The sequence below is a fragment of the Psammomys obesus genome, unplaced genomic scaffold, assembly GCF_907164565.1.
Source record: "Psammomys obesus unplaced genomic scaffold, mPsaObe1.curated_primary_1811, whole genome shotgun sequence".
Lineage (NCBI taxonomy): Eukaryota > Metazoa > Chordata > Mammalia > Rodentia > Muridae > Psammomys > Psammomys obesus.
In genome coordinates this window covers 23595424-23617511 of record NW_026596034.1, presented here as the reverse complement: position 1 = coordinate 23617511, position 22088 = coordinate 23595424, and the positions used below count along the sequence as shown (strand labels likewise).

General features: G+C 38.0%; 1 protein-coding gene across 4 annotated transcripts in view; it reads right to left on the bottom strand.

The window, feature by feature from the left end:
- Positions 1-21226, bottom strand: part of Nfat5 (nuclear factor of activated T cells 5) — a 97674-nt gene extending 76448 nt beyond the window's left edge. For 3 of the 4 annotated variants that reach the window (XM_055620834.1, XM_055620835.1, XM_055620838.1), the window contains exon 1: positions 11971-12063. The gene's annotated coding sequence lies outside the window, so the exon portion shown is untranslated. Of the gene's footprint in view, positions 1-11970; positions 12064-21176 lie in introns of those variants that run through there. The other variant, XM_055620841.1, reaches the window with a different exon arrangement.
- Positions 21227-22088: the final 862 nt, after the last annotated feature.

The following is a 22088-nucleotide window of genomic DNA, read 5'->3' as shown; positions in this document are numbered from 1 at the left end:
ATAGTGGCCTATACCTGTAACCTCAGCATTGTAGAGGTGAAGCACAAGGACCACAAATTCAAGGTGATCAGATCATGTTGCAAAAAAGGCAATGCAAAACAAGAACCAGTACCCACATCATCAAAAGCTGGGTGGTAGTGGCGTACGCCTTTGATCCCAGCACTCAAGGAACAGAGGAAGGTGGATCTTTCTGAGTTTGAGGCCAGCCTGATCTACAAAGTGAGGTCTACAGGCTGCCTTGGGGCAGCCAAGACTACAGAGAAACCCTGTCTTGAAAACAAAAAGTAAAACAAAAGAAAAAACAAAAGAAAAGGCAGAGAAGGGGGAAGGAGAGAGAAGCAAAGACAGAAGACAGGGAGAAAGGGGATAATCAAGGATAAAGTGAAATGTGTGCTTGTGTCTTAGAGCACTCCTTTACTCTGTGCATACTGCTTTTCATCTTGCTAAGAATGCTCAACCCTGAATAACTAACCTCTCAGCTGCAATATTTCTAAGTCTAGAGCTTCGAGGGTTGTTTTGTTTTTGTTTTTAAGATTTATTTTTGATATTTGCATTGCTAAATCCTCTGGAACTGGAGTTATAGACAGTTGTGAGCTGCCATATGGTTGCTGGGACTTGAACCTGGGTCCTCTGGAAGAGGAGCCAGTGATCTTAACCAATGAGCTATCTCTACAGCCCAGCTTCGAGGTATTGCTGCAGAAAAAACAAACCTTACAGACTAGAACCTCTATGAACTCATAACCATCCTGCAAGCAACCCCTAGAAGCCTTTTATAAAAAGGTATTCCTTGTCATCGTGTCAGCTTTCATAGGAATAGTTCTCACAGCTTTCTCACAACAGTTCTTTGAAAGCCACTCCCCTGTGTCTGTCACTCTTGGAAGTTCATTTCTCCATAGAGAAAACAGACTATAGGTCATGAATTTTCAAACTTTCGTATCCTTATCTTTATCCCTTTATCATCCACCCATCTATTTTTGAGATAGTCTCACTGTGTAACCCTGGTTGGCCTGAACTCATTATGTAGACCAGGCTGGCCTAAAACTCACAAGAGATTCACCTACCTCAGTGAGCTTAAAGGCTAGCATACTCACACATGACTGTTAGCTGTCCATTTAAATTCAAGAGAAGTACCGACTTTAAATCTCAAATTCCTTTTTTTCCCTTGGGTGCTAAAACTTTGTTATATTTATCTCTTGCTTTTTGAGACTGAGGGTTAGATTTAGTACCTTGTACATGCTAGGCAAGTGTTCTATCACTGAGATATATTCTCAGATCTTTTTCTTTCGACAAGGTCTTACTTTATCCCAGATTGTCCTTGAACTAACTCTATAAACTTAGGCAACTCTTAAACGAATCAAACCCAAGTTCTTTGGAAGAACAGTTATTAATGTTAAGTGCTGCTGATCCATTTCTCCAGGCCCGTAATTAATTTTATTAACTAAGCCTGAACTCAGCTTCACAAATGCTATGCAAAATTTAACACTACATACATACCTACACACATATATAGAGGAGAGATATTCAGTGTATAATCTTAGCTGAAGCTACATTTTTTTTCCTTTTTCATTCATTCACTCTCTTTGTTTTTCTTTTCTTCTTTTTTTTTCGAAACAGGGTTTCTCTGTGTAGCCTTGGCTGTCCTGGATTCATTCTGTAGACCAGGATGGCCTCTGCATCCCTGAATGCTAGGAATAAAGGCGTGTGCCACCACCAACCAGCTTTTGTTTGTTTTTCAATACAGGGCTAACCTGGAACTTGCTTTATAGACCAGGCTGGCTTTGAACTCAGAAATCCACCTCCCCCCCCCCCCCCCCCCTCCCGGATCTTACTGTGTAGCCTTGGCTAGCCCAGAATGGGCGTTGTGGAACAGGCTAATCTCATACAGAGATCCCTCCTTCACAGGGATCCTCCTGCCTCTGCCTTCAAAGTGGAGGCTATTGTGGAAAGGCTATTTTACTTTAGAAGGCTTTTCTACCCCACTCAGTTCCCAAATAATCGACATAGAGACCGTTTAAAAATATAAAAGCTTTAAGGCCTCATAACTGGGCAGGTACCAACCCTCTAAGCTATTTCACTATTTCCTAGCTACACACCCCCCAAGTTACTCCATCATGATTGTTCTTGCCTGGGTCGCTTCTGTTTCATCAGTCTGTCCTCAGGGCCCACTTCCCTTGGCCACATGCTTCTAATCCATCCTGCCCAGTGGTGAGCTCCTCCTCTCCAGCTCTTCTCCCATCACTCTCCCCTCTCCTGGTCTCCATCTCACCCCAATCCCAGAAAGGCTAAGCTCCACCTACCTCCCTTGTGCCTAGTCACAGGCTTCAGCAACTTTACTGACCAATTAACTTTAAATTAGGTAGAGCAAGGTTTACACAACAAGGACTTGGAGTAGGGAAGACTGCTCCTCTCACTACAACCAGACTGTGGGGCCGTAATTAGCATTAGAATACACAGCACCAGACCAACCCCTAACAGTGCTTGGCCTTAAAGGTGTGCACTACTACTCCCAGCATAGATTTTTAAAAATGCAGTAAAAGCAGGATACTTTTAAGAATACTTAAAAAAAGTTGTAGAAAATCCAGCATTTGTTAATTCAAATTTCTTTTAATTAAAAATATATTGAGGCTAGAGAGACTACTCAGCAGTTAACTTCATGTGTTGCTCTGCAGAGGACTAGAGTTCAGCTCCCAGCATCTATTTGGTGGCTCACAACTGCCTGTAATCCCAACTGTAAAGGACCACTCTATAGCTGGTGCCCTCTTTTGATCCACATGGGCATTTGCACACGTGCAAATTCACACAGACACACATACACATAAATAAAGTACCCTTGGCGCTGGAGTTTTGGTATGCACTACTCTTCCAGAGGACTGGAATTTGGTTGCCAGCATCTATGTCAGGCCTATTACTACAGCTCCAGAAGGATCTGGCATCTCTGCCCTCTGCACACACACACACACACACACACACACACACACACGCACATGCCCACAAACAGACAAACAAGCATACACACGAATACAATTAAATTTTAAAATCTTAACAACAATATAAAGATGAAAACGCTGGGCATGGAAGCACACATCTTTAGTCCCAGCACCACAGCAGCAGAGGCAGGTGGATCTCTGAGTTCAAGGCCAGCCTGTTCTACCTGAAGAGTTCCAGGACAGCCAGGGATATACAGAGAAACCCTGTCTCAAAAAAACGAAAGAAAAAAATTAAATCTGAAGGGGGGGGGGGAAGAGGTGTTAACTATATTTCCCCCAAATAATATTTGATTTGAGCATCATTTTAAAAGACTTTTGGCTTGAGGCTAAAACAATTTCCAACAATTTCTGAAATGGCACTAAACATACTTTTGTATTATGTATTTATGCAAAGCTGTATTCTCAGTATTGAAGATTACAAAATCACAATATCAATCAACCTTGAAAAACACTGAATATGCTCTACATCTCATGGTGTCAAAATTCAGCCAAGATTTAAAGACAATCACATTCATCTCATTAGTATACAAATTTGCATTTGTCTTTAATAAGCGGTAAAATTATATATATATATCAAATAATTATTTTAAAATAAATCTACTTATTGACTCATTATCAGTAAATGTTAGATCTCTATATTGACTTCATATCCTTATAGTTCATGGGGTCATGTAAAACTTCCTCAGGCCTGAAAGAGGTTATGAGTAGAAAAGTTTAATAAATCTTGATCGAAACAATCCTATTTGTTAATGCAAAAGTAACTTTTCTCAAAACAAAATTAACTTATTTGGCAAATACATTAGAAACCGAATAGTTTTAATTCCAGCTCTTGGCAGTTTCAACTAACAACTGATAAATGCCTATGAATTTGCTAAAGTAGTCACGTATAAATAGGTTAATGAACAACTCGGAAGTCTGAAGTAAACTCTGTAGTCCATTAATTATAGTTACAATCAGCATCTAGGGGAAAAATGGCTCTAATAAGGGATTAGATTACAACAGAAATTTCTGACTTGTTTGATCTCTAGATGTTACAGAAAAGAAGGAGAAAAGAACTGATTTCAAAAAGTTGTTCTCTGACTTCTACAAGTGTGCCTTGGCATAGATGTCTTTTACTATCATATACACGATGATGATGATGATAGTAATTTTACTTTTCAGGCCATTTTGTTTTTGACAAGGTCTCATACAACTCAGGCTGCGCTGAAACTGACTATGTAGTTGAAGATAACTTTGAATTCCTGATTTTCCTGACTATGCTGGGATTATAGGCCTGTATCATGAAGTTTGGACAGCTTGTGTTCTCTCACTATACAAAATGGAGTATTTTGAGGATTAGAGAGATGGCTCAGTAATTAAGAGCACTTGAAGACCCAAGTTCAATTCTCGGGACCCACATGGTGGCTTACACTCTTCTCTGAGTCTAGTTCCAGAGGGTCTCAAGTATCTGTTGGCCTTTTCAGGCACTGTGCGCACTTGGTGCACAGGCTTACATGCAGGCAAAACACCCTACACATAATAGTAATAATAACAAGAATAATAAGATTTCCCCCAAGACAGGGCTTCTCTTTGTAGCCGTAGCTGTCCTGGACTCACTTTTTTAGACCAGGCTGGCCTTGAACTCACAGAGATCCATCTTCCTCTGCCTCCCAGAGTACTGGGATCACAGACATGCACCACCATGCCTAGCCCGAAGAGTTAAGACTTTTAATCATATATTTTCTTCCAATAATGAACTTAGATCAGTTTACCATCTTTCTTCCTTATCTCTGATTCTACAGACCAACCAGTTTTAGAATCAAACCAGTCTTGTATTCGCAGTTGCTAGGGACATTGGTGTAATCCTGGATACTCTGGAGGGGGAAACAAGAATATTCAAAAATTTAAGGCCTGACTGGGTTACAGAGTGAATTCTAGATGAGCCTGGACAATTTAGTGAGACTGTCTCAAAATAACAATTAAAAGAAAAGGTGGCACGTAAGTCAGAGGCCAAGCACTCACAATAGTTCCCAGGAACCGTGCCCACAATACAAGTGGTGAATCAAGTTATTCATTTGGCAAAGGCCATTTTATTTCAGTTTCTTCCTCAGATATTTGATTATAACATAGGGGAGAGGAGTAGGCAAAGGTCACATTTTTAAAAGTTGACCAATAAAATAAAATACTAACATTTGTTGGTTAATCCATGTGCTCATATTTTGGAAGTACACATACACAATGTTCAAATTATATCACAACTCTAGGGCAAAAATATAACCAGAAAAAGAGATATTTAAACCTGGAATTTTCTTTTCCTTTTTTTTTTTTTTTTTGTTTGTTTGTTTCTTTGAAAGTCACTCAAGGGGCTACAGAGATGGATCAGCGGTTTAAAAGAACTGGCTGCTTTTCCAGAGGACCCAGGTTCAATTCCCAGCATCCACATAGCAGCTCGTAACTGTATGTAAAATTGGATCCAACTTTCCTTACAGACATACATGTAGGCCAAACACCAAACATACATAAAAATAAAAAAAAAAATAATTAATTTAAAAAAAGAAAGAAAGAAAGTCTAACTCAACAGCTGAGGCTCGCTGGGAACTCACTATTAGGACAGGCTGGCCTTACACTTTAAATCCTACTGCTTTAGTTTCCTGAGCAGCTGTATTATAAACCTATGCTACCAGGTCTAGTCATTTATAAATTTAAATTAAGGAGAAAATACAGTTAAATACACATGTAAAACTGCTCTCTATAGCATTGTTTATAAAAGCAGAACTGGAAACACCCTCAATATAAATGTCATCGGTGCAAGAGCGGTAAATAAATGACTCAAACATATCATGATAGAATGCGATCATTAGAACACAGATTAGGACCACATCAAATGTCTACTTTGTAACATACTGTTTAGTGAAGCAGGCTATAAGCAGTGTAAGATCATTTTAAAAAAAAATCTAGGGCTAGAAAGATGATTCAGAGGTGAAAAGTACTTGAACCACATACAGCTCTTTCAGAGGACTAACTTCAGTTCCCAATACCCAGGTTGGGCAGCTCACAACTATGTAACTCCAGCCCTAGGAGATTTGACTTCCTTTTCTGGCCCCCAGTGATACCTGCCAAGCACATGCACATACCTCCACCCCATACACATACATACGACTAAATATAAAATAAATCTTTTTTTTTTTTTAATCCTATTTAGCTAGGCATAGGAGAGCTCACCTGCCATCCCAGCACTTAGGAGGCAGAGGCAGGAGGATCACTACAACTTCAAGTTCAACCTGGTCTACACAGTGAATTACAAGTCAGCCAGGACAACATGAGACCCTGTCTCAAAAAATAAAACAAGAATCCAACTTATATAAGATATTATACACACACACACACTCACTCACACACAGAAAGAAACAATATACTTGAGATTTTTATTGGTTTTTGTAGTATTTTTATATTGTCTAAAGATTGCTTTGTTTTGTATTAAGATAGGGTCTCACTATGCAGCCCTGGCTAGGATTAAAGGTATATACTAGCATGACCAGCACATCTAAAGATCTATAATAAATATCTTACTTTTAGTAAAAAATACAGCTAATCTGTGCTCCATTTATAACTTAGGGAATTTACAAATGTACAAAGAAGAATAAGGCAGCTTATAGAATTCAGTTATTTAAGAATAAATCCGTAGAAAGCTATTAATAAACAAATTAAGAGAAAGGTATAAAATGTTAACGATGGTTATTTCTGTGTGACAGGATCACATACTTTCTCTTTTATTTTTATACTTTATAATTTTCACAGTAGCCTTTCTGCAGTAAGATAAAATACAAAACTTAAGAAGCTGAAGCAGTAGGACAGTCTCAAATAAAGCAAAACATAACAGGGCTGAGCTACAGCTCAGTGGCAAACTGCTTGCTTAGCATGCACAAGGCCCTAAGTTCAGTCCCCAGCACCAAGAATCAAAAACAAAAACAAATAAAAAGTCTCAAGTTTCATACCTAGCAGTGCCGCCCCCCCCCCCCCCCCCCACCCCCCCCCCCCAAAAAAAATCTTCTCAGGGCCAAGAATATAGCTAAGTGGTAGAGCATTTGCCTAGCACATCTAAGGTTCTAGGCTCAATTCCAAGCACACACATACAGCATTTAAAACTTAAATTTGAGGGCTGGACAGATGGCTCAGGGTTTAGGAGCACTGGCTACATTTCCAGAAGACCCTGATTCATTTCCCAACACCCACATGGCAGCTCACAACTGTCTGTAACTTCAGTTTCAGGCGATCCAACACCCTCACATAGACATACATGCAAGCAAATACCAATGCACATAAAAAAAATAAAAGGAATCATCAAAAAATGTTTAATTTTGTTATAGCCTGAAAAATAAGCTTTAAAAGATTTTTTTTGTAAAAAAAAAAAAAAATCTTAACTCAAAAGAATAATTTATCCAAAATTTTTTAATTTTCTCTGAATAGATTCAACTTTTCCCAGAAATGCTCAAAGTAAAGTACATTCACTTAAAAAAAATATTTATGGGTATTAGCACAATGTGAAAAAAAATTTTCACATATGCCAGACATGATAGCACAAGCTTGTAATCTTAGCACTCAAAAGGCTAAAGCAGGAGGACCATGAGTTAAGAGGCCAGCCTGAGCTAAGAAGTGAAACCCTATCTCTGAAAAAACCCAGAAAATCATATAAACCCTCAGATTAAATTATCTAATAAATTAAACAAAAATATTTTAATGTTCATATAAAACTAACATTAAAAACCCAACTGTGCCCTTTAACCAAAACCTTCAAGGAATATAATTATATTTCAATTTAACAATTATCCAAGGTCCTCATTAACCCCATCAATATCTAATTAGTGGTACTAATACAAGCACAAAAACACCTTATTGAAACTCGGTAGAGCTTAAAGTTTCCATAGCTACAAAACTGTGTCTCATTTCACTAACGTAGATTTTCTTCTTTCTGGCTCACTGCCACAATTTGGTGATATTTACTGGATAACTGCAATCCTCCTGATATTATTAAATATAAACATTTGCTTTCTATAAATCAACAAAATGAATCAGCCATGCAATAGTGAAAAATATTATTTTATCCCATCTAAATGAGACTAACATACTTACTCATAATTTTTCATGAAGTCATCTAACTGGCTTCTCAAATTTTAGTCCTGATTATTAAGTACGCAGCACAGTAGCCAAGGCTCATGCCTAAAATCCCAGAAATTAGGAAGCAAGTGGACTACAAGTTTAAATTTGAGATCAGCCTGAGCTACCTGAAACCTAGTCCCTCACAAAAAGAAAGAAAAAGAGAGGATCAGTATGTCTCACCTAAAGTTTAAACATTATGAACTTTCATGGTAAAATATATATTAAATTCATACTATCTTAGCTGTTTTTAAGTATACAATTCAAGGCATTGAGTAACTCACAATAATATACAGGTATAACTTTTAGCCATACTTTGTCTCCTTTTGTTTGGCTTCTCACTGTTATATTTTTTGTTTTCTGAGATAGGATCTCATGTAGCCAGACTGGCCCAACTCACTGTGAAGCCAAGGCTGACCTTGAGCTTCTGATCCTCTTCCAGCCTCCACCTCCTAAGTGCTGGGTTTACAGGCATAAGCCATGACTGGCTTACTTTCTATGTTTTCAAAGTTAATACTCAATGTGGGAAGTATCAAAATTTCACTTCATTTTAGGATGAATAACACTCCACTATTCTCATATATATTTGTTTAGCCATACATGTATTCATCGACATTAGTTGTTTCCATTTTTCCAATTTTTTAAATTTTGATCTAGTCTATGTAGTTCAGGTTGGCATCAAATTCATAATTTTCTAGTCTGCTAAGAGATTATAGGTTTTGCTGCCTTGCCAAGTCTTCTGTGAGATGAATGAACTAGGGGCTTGTGTATGCTTGGCAGGCACTCTACCACGGAGCTACATTCCCACTTTCCATCATTTTCCATCCAACATTTTCACCATTATCAAAATGTTGCTAGTAAACAAGGATCTGTTTTAAACCCCTGCTTTCATGTGTAACCATAGGGGAATAGGTGGATTGTGTGAAAATGATATTTAACCTGTTGAGGAACTGCCTGTTGCACATAGAGCTACAGTCGTCTACATTTCCAGAGGCAATGTATTTTATATTCCATAATCAATACTTTATTATCGGAGCCTGCCGTCTAAAAACCCTGAAGTATATAAATCCTATTGTTTTTGATCACACTATTTCAACTTTCCCTATTTATGTTATACATGTATATGTGCACTGATACCATTCATACACTCTACAAAATTCACCTATTTAAAGTGAACGATGGCTTTGGTGTAGTCCAAGTTTTTATAGCCATTATTATAACTTAAATCTTTTTATCACCCTTAAAAGATTCCTATATACTTTTTGGAACTATCATGCCACTATTTCTCACTCACACCCTTTTGGAAACACTAATCTACATGTCTGTAGACGTACCTACTTTCTGTATAGTATTAGAAATGAGATTGTATAATATGCAGTCTTTTGTGATTAACATGTTTTTCTCAAGTCCATATTATATTGAGTTCCTTCTTTCTTTGTTGGGGGTGGGGGTGAAACCTGCAAGATGAGAGAGGCAGAGAAAGTAACCAGCTGATCTTCCTCCTCAGCTGAGGTTTGGATGGAAAAAAAACCCCAAAGTCTCACTAGTTGAGCTGACAGCCCAGGAGCAAAGCCCCCAAAAAACCCCAAGGCCAAAAGCTTGCTAGCGCAAAGCCTGAAAAGCCAGTGAGCTGAGGAGCTGAAGCCGAAGCTAAAGACAGAGCTTGAGCTAATACTCCCTTTTCTCCATGCTGTCTTAAATACCCCTCAACTCAAAATCCCTCCTGCTCTTTAATTCCTGTCAGAGGGTTTCTTGCTCTGCCTACTGACCCAGGGTTAACTTCATTAAATCCTATGTACAGAACTTTCTTTTTTTATTTATTTCTTTTTATTATGGTCAAATAATATTCCACTGTTTAGATATTCCAAATTTTGCTTAACCATTCATTTATCAGTCTATAGGCATTTGGGCTTTTCTACATTTTGGGCCATTTTTGAGTAATGCTGCTATAAACATATTTGTGTGAATGTATTCATTTCAAAAGCACAATTTCTAGATAATAATTTTCCATGTGTTTTACTTTCTAAAAGATTTATAGCCAGACTGTGATGGTGCACACCTTTGATCCCTGCACTTGGGAGATCTCTGTTAGTTCTAGGCCAGCCTGGTCTACAGAGCGAGTTCCAGGACAGCCAGGGCTACAAAGAGAAACCCTGTCTGAAAACAAAAACAAACAAAAGAAGATTTAGTCTTAGCCAGGTGGTGATGGCACATAACCTTTAATCCCAGCCCTTGGGAAGCAGAGGTAGGTAGATCTCTGAGTTTTGAGGCCAGTTTTGAGGTCTAAGAGCAAGTTCCAGGACAGCCAGTATTACACAGAGAAACCCTATCTTGAAAAATAAAAACAAAACAATACCAACAAAATGATTTATTCTTATTTCATGTGTATGAGTGTTTTGCCTATATGTATGTGTTCCCCATATGTGGTTTGGTGCCCTTGAAGGCCAGAAGAGGGTGTCAGATATCCTAAACTGGAGTTATTGATAGTAGTAAGCTGCAATGTGGGTACTGGAAATGAACCCAAGTCTTCTGGAACAGTAGCCACTGTTCTTAACCACTGTACCACCTCTCTAGCACAGAATATTTAACTTTTTGAGAAAATACCAGATTCTTTACAAAAGTAGCTTCACAATTTTACATTCCCACCAGTAATGTATACATCTCCCAATGATTTTAAACATCTTTTTTGTTGTCGCTGTTGTCCTTTTCTGTTTCTTTGAGACAGGGTCTTACTATGTTACCCAAGCTGGCTTCAAACTCCTGGGCTCAAGGGATCTAATACCTCAGTCTCCTGTATAGCTACAATTATGGCACATACTTGTAGTCATTCCTAGCAAGTGAGAGAGAGAGATCTCTGGTGATTTCTATTGTATTTCCTAATGTTAATAATGTAGGATACATGTATGTATTAAGTAATGTAATAGTTTTATGCTTAGCAGTACTTATGACTAACATTAAAATCAGTATATCCTTAAATGTAAGAAGCTTACTAGCACTAAAGTCAGCATGTCATTAAATAAAAGTACATTAACTAGTACAAATAGGATTTTGCTGCCTTACTATATAGAAATAGTTGTCCTAATCAATGAAACAAAGTAGTTAAGACTTCACTCACTCTGTATTGATAAATGCTTGCCTCATTTGACTGACATTTTATTTTTAAAAGGATTAATTCCTAGGGTGCAGCTCGGTGATGGAATATAAGCCAAACATGCATGCAGGAGGACTTTGGTTCAATATGGAGCAACACAAAATATCAACTAAATTCCTTCAGGTTACTCTGTTACTTCCACACATGTATTCTGTGACACCTGCCTGCCCACATGTATACACAATTAGGTTAATGTAAAAAAGAAACAACATATTCTAAGATTTCTTATAACTAGCCCATTGTGAAGAACAGCAACTTGTTAGCTTAAGCCTACATTTGGTTTACAGCCACTGCCACAGGGCACACTTAAACATGTCCTATCTTATTAATTTATAAAGATGACTGTAATGAAACTTTAAAACAAACATACTTACGTAATAAGGCCTTGCTAGGCAGGCATGGTAGCACATACCTTTAATCCCAGCCCTTGGGAGGCAAAGGCAGTCAGATCTCAATGAGTTCAAGGCCAGGCTGAAGAGCTATGTAGAGACCTTGCCTCAAAATAAGTAGACAGACAGACAGACAGACAGAGCAAGCCTCTACCAACAAACTTCTTCATATTGTTAAAAAGCATTTAAATGTCTAACATCCTAACTAGCAGTGTAGACTTAATTAAGTATGTATGACTATTGATCAAATTCTAATTGTATTCAAAAATCAGCATTTTCTACATACAGTTAAGCAAAGGACTGTACTCACTTGTAAGGAACCAAACAACTCATATTCTGTGCTGAAGATGTAGGTCAGTCGGTGCAATGCTTGCCTAGCTTTCTAGGTCCTGAGTTTGTTCCCCAGCACCATATAGAAGCTGGTATGGGAGCACAGACCTATAGCCCAAGTAATTCGGAGAATCAAAATTAGTTCAAGGTCATCCTCAAGGACATAAAAAGTTTAAGGCAAACCTGGACTATAAGATATCCTGTTTCAAATAAAAACAACAAAACCCTTCATATTGTTTTGCCTTTATAAAAAGAGAAGTAACTCAGTAACTCCAAAGAAAACACCCTGAATGTTTGTAGTGAAGAAAAGCACTGAAATTTCCTTCAGGTAGGTTCTCAGGGCCACACTAGAAACAGAACTAAAATATTCTAATCCCTAACACAGAACTTTCAGGAAGCTTAGGGGAAAAAAACAAAAACAAAACAGATGCAGCAAGAAAAAGAACTAATTTCTGAGGATCCTATTCTGTTGCCCATCTCTTCTCAATTTCATTTTGTCTATGAAACATTCTACCAGAAATAAGCAGCAGAAACAGATCCCTATGGCATAAAAGTACTGCCAAAGAAAGTACTGCAAGTGTCCTGGCTCAGCAAGACTAACAGTTTGATGATATGAGTTCTATCCCTAGAATCCATAGTGGAAGAGAACTAATTCCAGAAAGTTGTCCCCCGGTCTCCACAAGGTCAGTGGCATGCATCCACATCACACTTCATACTCACAGACAATAAAAACAAAGTAACAGGAGAAAGAAAACTCAAATGACTTAAGCATTGCCGTTTCTAAATGTCTCTGTTGGAGATGGCTTCTACTTACTTCTTTTCCCACTTCTCACTCCTAAACCTGATTATCAGCCAAGAGAGTTTAATCTGTGATATGCTACAGCTAATTCATAAAGATACTCACCTAAGACAGCAAACATTTGCAAATTGTGAATGTTAAAATACTTCTCCCCAAAGTGGACAACATGAACTCCCATCCTTAACCAAGAAGCTATCTTTAACTGACAACCACTCACAAAGAAAAAAATCTCCAATAGAGTCTCACTGGGTATGAAAAAAAATATTTTTTAAAACATAAATTTAGGAGGTGGTGGCCTCCAGCACTAGGGAGGCAAAGCCAGCCTGATCTATAAAGCAACAAGACAGCCAGGGCTACACAGAAAACCCTGTCTCAAAAAACAGAACAAAACAAACAAAAAACAAAAGACTGCCCTTCAAAGGATCACCTCATTTCTACTGATTTCTATTGTATAACCTATTGAATTTCTTTCATTACCTCCTGGAAGCTTCTTAAAGAATCCTATATTCAGCCAGGCATGGTGGTCCTGTAATCCCAGCACTGTAATCCCAGCACTCAGAGAGGCAGAGGCAGGCGGATCTTTGTTGAGTTCGAGGCCAACCTGGTCTACAAAGCAAGTTAAGGACAGCCAAGGCTACACAGAAAAATCCCTATCTCAAAAAACCAAACCAAACCAAACCAAAAAAAACAAAACAAAACAAAAAACCCTATATTCCTGTAATTCTCACATTGGTTAATTCTAGCACTTACAGGTAGAACTAAGAATAAGGCTGTTCAAAGACACCCTCTAAGAGACCAGCTTTGGCTACAAAAAAACACCAAACAAACAAACAAACAAACAAGCTTTTTCTCCAAAAACAAAAGAATAACGACAAAACAAATGACAGGAAGTCACTGGGAGAATGAACTAACAAGAAGCTGGGATGAACTGGTCAGGACTTCTGACATGTCTTAACATCATTATTTTCAAAATGGTATTTACAGTCTTAAGTATGACCCAGATCAATAAATATTAAATAAAAAAGAATTTAATAGATTTTCTAATTTTCTTTTGTATTTTACCAGCATATGTGCATATACCACAGGCATGTCTAGTACCCTTTAAAGTCGGAAGAGGGCATTAGACCCTTTGAAACTGAAATTAAGGATGGTTGTGAAGCACCATGTGGGTTCTGGGAACCAAGCCCAAGTCCCCTGTCAGAGCAGCCAGCTCTGAACCCTTGTTATCTCTCCAGTCAAGAATTTAATAGGATTGGGTCTTTTTGTCTTGTTTTTGAGATAGGACTATGAAGTGCTGGGATGAAAGATATGCATCAAAACGTTTTAAATGTTAGATATTTTCAGTTACTTTCCAGTAAGATATTAGGCATTGATGACCTAACTACCTTACTAATAGGGCTTAAAAAAAAAAAAAAAAGGCTTACTGACAAATAGTCAAATTGGGGCTGAGGATGCAGTTTAGTGATACAATGCTTATACAAGGTTCTAGATTTAACAATGGATCAGATTCACATTTCACTTTTATTGTGGGGGAGCACTAGAATCTCAGGACCTTATGTATACTATACACATCCTCTATCACATAGATTTATCTCTAGCCTTCCATCATGGAATCTCGTCTGCTTTTAAGCATTTAAATGTTTTAATCTATTGTTTTAGTTTCTTCCAATTTGCATATATTCTTACCTTTCCTGTTCTATTATTTCCTATCATATTTAAAACCTCTACTATACGACTAGGATGACCTCATTCTTTTTTTTCTTTTCTTTTCTTTTTTTGTTTGTTTTTGTTTTTTTGAGACAGGGTCTCTCTGCCCTGGATGTCCGGCAACTCATTCTGTAGACCAAGCTGACCTCAGACTCACAGAGCTACTCTTGCCTCTGCCTCCAAAGTGCTGGGACCACCATATGTACCCTGACCTCTTTCTTAATCTGTTTACTTTACTTTCATTTTTTAGGTGTTTGTTTGTACTGAGCATTGGACCAAGAATCTGGAAAGCACTACTCCCTGTTTATCTGTCAGACTTTTTTTTTTAATATTCTATTTCTTTTTTTTTTTAAGGATTTATCTTTATTTATTATTTATACAGTCTTTTGTTTGCAGGCGTGCTGCAGGCCAGAAGCAAGCACCAGATCTCATAGATGGTTGTGAACCACCATGTGGTTGCTGGGAATTGAACTCAGGATGTCTGGAAGAGCAGCCAGTGCTCTTAACCTCTGAGCCATCTCTCCAGCACCCCATCTGTCAGACTTTTATTTTGAGACAATGTCTCATAAAGTTGCTCAGGTTGGCCCTGTCTTCTTGCCTCAGCCTCACAAGACATCTACATTACCAGGCCTGGACATTAAGTTTTGTTTGTCTAACAAAATATACCAAAACAAATGTTTTTCAGTAAAGAAGGTCTAAGAAATGGTGACTTTTGCTCAGCTAATTTTTTTTTCCCCCGAGACAGGTTTCTCTATGTAACCCTGGCTATCCTAGAACTCACTGTGTAGAACAGGCTGGTTGCGAACTCACATCCAGATGATTCTCAGCTTTAGCAATTGAATTTGTACCTAACTAGAAAGCATTTCATTTTTAAATATAACACACACAAACACACATATACCAAATAAGAGCACTTCCTGCTCTTGCAGAGGCCAAGGGGTACAAGTCCCAGCACACACATGGTGACTCACAACCAGCCGTAATTCTAGTTCTAGGGGATCTCAAAATCCCCTTATGGTCTCCTGGACACTGCTTGCACATGGTGCATATACATGCAAGAAATATACCCACACTCATAAAATAAAAATAGACCTTTAAAAACAAAAATATAATTTTAAAAAAATGTATACATTTTAAATTTGTGTGTACGAATGCGTGTCATGCATGTGAGGGGCCCTGTGAGGCCAGAAGAAAGCACTGGATCCCCTGAAGCTGAGATCATTTTAATGGCTATGTATTATTGTATTAATTATTTAAGAGCCTGTACCTTTTGCCAGGCAATCATCACATTAAGTAAAATCCTAGTAGTAAGAAGGCCCAGCACTGTTTAATAAGTAGGCTAAACGCAAACTCTGCTAAATGGCAAAAATATTTTTAATCTATTTATTAATAATTCCCAACTGAAGGTTTTATAACTTATTTTCTTAAAAAAAATTGGCGAGCCAGGCGTGGTGACACATGTCTTTAATCCCAGCACTCGGGAGGTAGAGGCAAGTGAATCTCTTGAGCGTTGGAGGCCAGCCTGGTCTATAGAATGAGTTCCAGGACAGCCAAAGCTACACAGAGAAACTCTGTCTCAAAAAACAAACAAACAAACAAACAAAACATTAACTTAGCTGGGCATAGTGAGGAACATCTGTAATACCAGCACTAAGGGACTGAGATAGAAAGACTGAAAGTTTGAGACAGGAGAAGGAGAAAGAGAAGGTGCAGCAGCAGAAGCATAACTCTGTAACTTATTAACTATGTAAGTCTAGGTAAGTTACTAAACATCCATATGCCTAGCACTCTAATCCCTGCACTTAAAAAAATGAGACAGGAAGGCCAGAAGTTCAAGGATAACCTGGGCTGAGACCATGTCTCAAAAAAAAAAAAAAGAAGGCTGGAAAAGATGGCTCAGTATACTGAGAACACTACTAGCTGTTCTTCCAGAGAACCCAGGTTCAATTCCCAGCAGCCATCTATAACTCCAGTTCCAGGGGATCTGAACACCCTCATGCACTACATGCATGAAATAAAAACAATTTAATTCTTAAAAAAATTTTAGAGAGAATGAACATGAATGAATTTGGTGGCTGTGGGAAATGGCGCCATAAGAAAAGTGCTTTTCATGTGAACATGAAGACCTAAGTTCAGAGACCTACAACCCACATCAAGTTACCTGTGCCTGTAATCCCCACACCAGAGAGCCAGAAACAGGAGGATCTTTGGTGGCTTGGTGGTTAGTCAGTTTAGTCAAATTAGTAGATTCTAGGTTCAGTGAGAAACTTCCAATAGGAAGGTGGGGATAAATTAAGGAACCTCTGGGCTCTACACAGAGGTACACATGCATACACACATATACATGCACACACATGGACACACACACACAAATTCAGTGAACCATGGTGACAGTAACGTGGCTTCGCAGGTAAAGTACAGGCATTTGTCACCAAACCTGTCAACCTGAGTGTAATCCCAGAACCAGGCGGTGGAGAGCAAGAACTGAGTACTGAAAACTGTCCTCTGACCTCCACACAGGCACTGTGGCACACAGGCCTGTACAATATAAAGTACATGTTTTTGAAGAATTCGGAGGCAAGCTCTTGGCATACAGTACTCTGCAGAGATTTATGTTCAACAATTTTCCACTGTATTTTTTTTTTTGGGGGGGGGATACAATTTCACAATCTGCAACCTGGCTCACTAGCTTTGTTCCATCTCTGCAACCCTCCTGCCTCACCTACCTCACCTGCTTGGACTGCATTTCTAATGCACATTACTAGATACTAATAACACCAGAAGCAATAGCCTCGTACTATACGCCATCTTCCAAAGACAACAAAGGCAGATCAGAATGAAGAAAAGGACTACAGTAAAACTTCTTAGAATAAAACTGAGTATTTAAAAAATTAATTCAAAGCCGGGTGGTGGCGGTGCCTGCTTCTGATCCCAGCGCTCTGGAGGCAGAGGTGAGCCTGGTCTATAGAGTGAGCTCCTGGACAGCCAAGGCTACAGAAAGAAACCCTATCTCGAGAAACCAAAACCAAAAAAAGCCACAAAATTTAAAAAATTAATACAAGAAGCAAAGCCTGGTAGAATATGCCGTTAAGACTAGCAATTAGGAGGCAAATCTCGAGTTCAAAGCTAGCCTGGTCTACATAGTGAATCCCAGACCAACCAAGACCACATGGTAAAACAAAACAACAACAAAAAAGAGGAAGGAAGGAAGGAAACGAGGAAGGGAGTGAGGGAGAGAGGGAAGGGAGGAAGACAGCTCAGTAGTTAAAAGTACTGGCTACACTTCCAAAGGAACAGAATCTGTACCCAGCTCACATGTACACCACATGGCTCACAACCACCTCCGACTCTAGCCCCAGGGGATTTGATGCCCTCTTCTGGCCTCCTTAGGTACCCACAAGCACAAGTACAAGTGTGTACTCACACACACTTAAGTAAAAATGCTTTAAAAATAAAATCTTGGGCCTGAAGAGCTGGCTCTAAAGTTAAGAGTACTTGCTGCTCTTGCATGACTGAATTGGATTCCCAGCCGCCACACGTCGCCCTCATCTAGCCAACACACATGTTGTGGGGACAGAATATGCAAGCAAGCCACTCAAGCACATACATACATACATACATCTAATACCTTAATAATATAAACAAAATCTTTTTAAAAGAAAGTTTACCTAATGAGAAAGTGTTTATGTGTAAAATAATTACAATATTTGGTATTAATTTTAAATTAATCCAGCTTTGAGAACCATAAGGTATAAAGAAACAACAGTGAAAATTGTTAAAGCCTGGTGATGGGTATACAGACGCTCATGGTTTTATTCTCTCTACTTTCAAGCATTATTTAAGATGTAGACAGAGTGGCCAGGATAGGTCTATAGGTAAAGGCACCTGCCACAAGGCCAGACTATCTGAGCTAAGATTCTACGTGGTAGAGAGAACCAACTATAAATTGCCCTCTGACCTCCATGGCATGCATGTATATGCTATGTGTATATACACAAACAAATAAATGTGAAATTTCTAAATTAAAAGTTAAAGATAATAATGAACAGTATAGTTTATTAAACAAACAAATTCATAATGGATTGAGTCAAAAATTCAAAATACATATAACCAGTACTTAAGTGTCTGTAAAAGGGTAATCTTTTTGAGATACCATCTCAAGTGATGTTAAAAATTAGTATATAGGTACAAGCATGTAATATGCATATTAAATAATTGTATTTCTGTAAACTACATTAAAAATATCTCCTTAAAGCTGGACAGTGGTGGCAGATGCCTTTAACCTCAGCACTCTGGAGGCAGAGGCAGAAATGTCTGAATTCGAGGCCAGCCTGATCTACCGAGCAAGTTTAGAACAGCCAAGGCTACACAGAAAAATTCTGTCTCAACAAAACAAAACAAACAAACAAAAATCTACCTCCTTAAATAATTAACATATTTTTCCTATTTTTCTCCTGCCTTATGATCTTTCTGAGTATGATATTCCCTGGGTTTGTTGCCCAGGAAAGAGGACATTGCAGACAAATATGGTCTCACATCAAAATGAACAGTAAGAACAAAACCTAAAAACTCCTTCGTTAAGAAACACTTCCACACACCTTTAACTGGCACTTGGGAGACAGAGGCTGGTGGATCTCTTTGAGTTTGAGGCCAGCTTGGTTTACAGAGTGAGTTCTCTAGGACAGCTCTGTCTCAAAAAACAAAAACAAAACCCTCTTCTGTTTGTAGTTAAACAAATATTTTCACACTAATACACAGACACACACACCCATGTGTTTTATATGTACAAATACAATCAATGAATATTTGAGAACCTTTTATATGCTCTAAATTATATTGTTAAATCAATATAGCTGATGCTAAAGTTAAAAAAACAAACTAACTAACTTTTAGGGGGCTGGAGAGACGGCTCAGCAGTTAAGAGCACCGGCTACTCTTCCAGAGGACCCGAGTTTGATTCCCAGCACATACATGACAGCCGATAACCATCTGTAACTCCAGTCTCTCAGGATCCAGCACTCTTTTTGGTCTCTGAACAAAAGGTGCACACATATTAAACAGACATACAGGCAGGGAAAACACCCATACACACAAAAATAAATCTCAAATACAACAACAACAAAGAAAACAGAAAACCTCTAACATTTACAAAATACCTTCTTACATTTTTCCTATCTTTCTCCTGCCTGATAATCTCTCAGATTATAATACACTCTGCTAAGGCTATAGCTCAGTTAAAGAATACTTGCCTCCCATTCTTGAAGTCCCAGGTTAAATCCCCAATACTGCTGGGCATTGTGCCACACTCCTTTAATCTCAGCACTCAAAGCAGAGGCAGGTATATCTAAATTTCAGGCCAGTCTGATCTACATAGGGAGCTCCACGCCAGAAGCACACAGAGAGACTTTGTCTCAAAAACCAAAAGTAAGTAAATAAATAAATCTCTAGTACTGTCCAAGAACATAATAATAAACAAATAAAGCCGAACACTATAACTAGGCATTTCATACATGTTAGTTAATAAAGGAGATACCTACTTTTGTAGAAGGAACAATAAGGTTTAGAATAGTAAAATCATTTGCCCCAGGTCACAGCACTGCAGAAGTTGCTAAACTGGTATTCAAACCTAAGCTGAGTTACAACACCCACTTCCCTTACTGTATCTACAGGTCTACCTACCTCTAAGGAAGAAAAAAGCTACATTGAGTCCTATGAAAATATTTAAGGCCTTTTTCAAAGAGATCATAAAGTACTTGTTGCTGGATATATATATTTCATAGTGGCACTTGGCTTTGGGTAAGGAATACTGACTAAAACACAGAAAGCATTGCTTCTGCTGCTGTTGAACTTTTCCCCAGACCTCTTACTTTCAGCTTGTTTCTCAGCTCCATATAATGGAAAAAATAATATTCTTGCTATCTAATACCAAGATTCTAAAATTCAAAGATAATAAGTGCAAAGTCTAAAAGAAAAAAAAATCTATTGAAACAATGCAAGGTAAAAATATTTACTGAAACAAAGAAACAGTTTTTTAAAGTAATTGTCAGCTGTTTAAGGTACATATCTTATTAACTTTTCCAGAACTTTCTTGGAGCCCTTTTTTCTAAGCATAGTTTAATAATGTCTATTGCTTAGCTTTTCTTATCTTTAAATCTAATGAAATAGAAATAATATCAATACTTGGTAAATAAATTATCATTTTGAAATGCCTAACCTCTAAAAGTAAATAAACTATCATTTTGAAATGCATAACCTCTATAAGTTTTCAATTTGGAATTTTCAAACTAAGCATTTGGTGTCACTGCTGTATTTATTAATTTATCATCTTTATGGCTGAACCTTTTCAAATTCAGATTGTATTTTCAAAAACAAAATTTAATTGAAATTCTAAAATAGACACCCAACACATAATTTTAAATGATTCTGAGGGATTTTCCCAAGGCCTCTTAAAGCAGACACAATGGCCTACAAGTACTTCAAGCACAGCAACAAAATCTACTGAAACATTTAGCTGCTCTAAAAGAAGGATCAGGCTCCTTAGCAAAAAAAAAAAAAAAAAAAAAAAAAAGAAACTACATTGTGTGAGTCTGCAAAGTTTCCCACTTTCCCATTTCAACTCCATCTCAGAGAAAATCTTTGCATACTAACACAATATACTGTAAAAATGGCACTTTGCTGACCTTCCAATAGTCCAGCTCTATGAAAATTCTGTGATGGGTGTAACTTCAGAGAATCTGAAAAACACAAAAAGCATTAAGTACTTTTTATGCTGAATGAGAAAAAAATGCCAAGGATAGCATACATTTCTTACATAACTATTATGTATTTCTAAGAGCCTAAGCCCATATTAGTTTAGTCTGTTCCCTGCAAATGGAAGGTTGAGTTGCTTCTACACTGGTCTCTAAGCTAAACTTAGATTTTGATAAAGCATTTGTTTCATGGAAAATTATCTGATGATTGCTGCCCAAATGGTGTTACTGTCTTGACTATTTTTAGCATCCAATTGTGCATTAGCCTTATTCTAAGGATCATCTCTTGATATTTTCTCTTCCTTTTGACACTTCAAACTATACAATATTGCTAAGCTACTTCAGGTAATATCTGAAAAACATCCTACAGGACAGTGACTGCCAACTAAATTTATCAGAGCAACAGACAGTGGCCTAGCACTTACTAAGTAGGACTCTGTACAAATTCAACAGTCTATAAAAGCACCTTCCAGGGTAAACTACATCCCTCTGATTCACTTAATATAAATACACGAATGCCTCGCTGAAGTCCTCTCCGATCTCCCGTTCCCAAGAGAGATTTTCCGGTGGATGTGTAAAACCAAAAATAGGAGAAATGCTGGATTTCTCGGAAAAAGGGTTCACCATGATACATTTTTAAAATATGAAATAACCATCTTTTGCCCCCCCCCCCAACTGGTATATGAAGTAGTGATGAGCGCAGATGGGGTATTTCTGGTTTGATACCCCTTACAAAAGGAACCTGTTCTGACACATTCTTGTGGTGTCCACTGTAGGAATTTAACCCCAGCAGAGATCACCTCAAGTGTTAATATTTTAGATGCTGGGAATCCCCTGCAGACC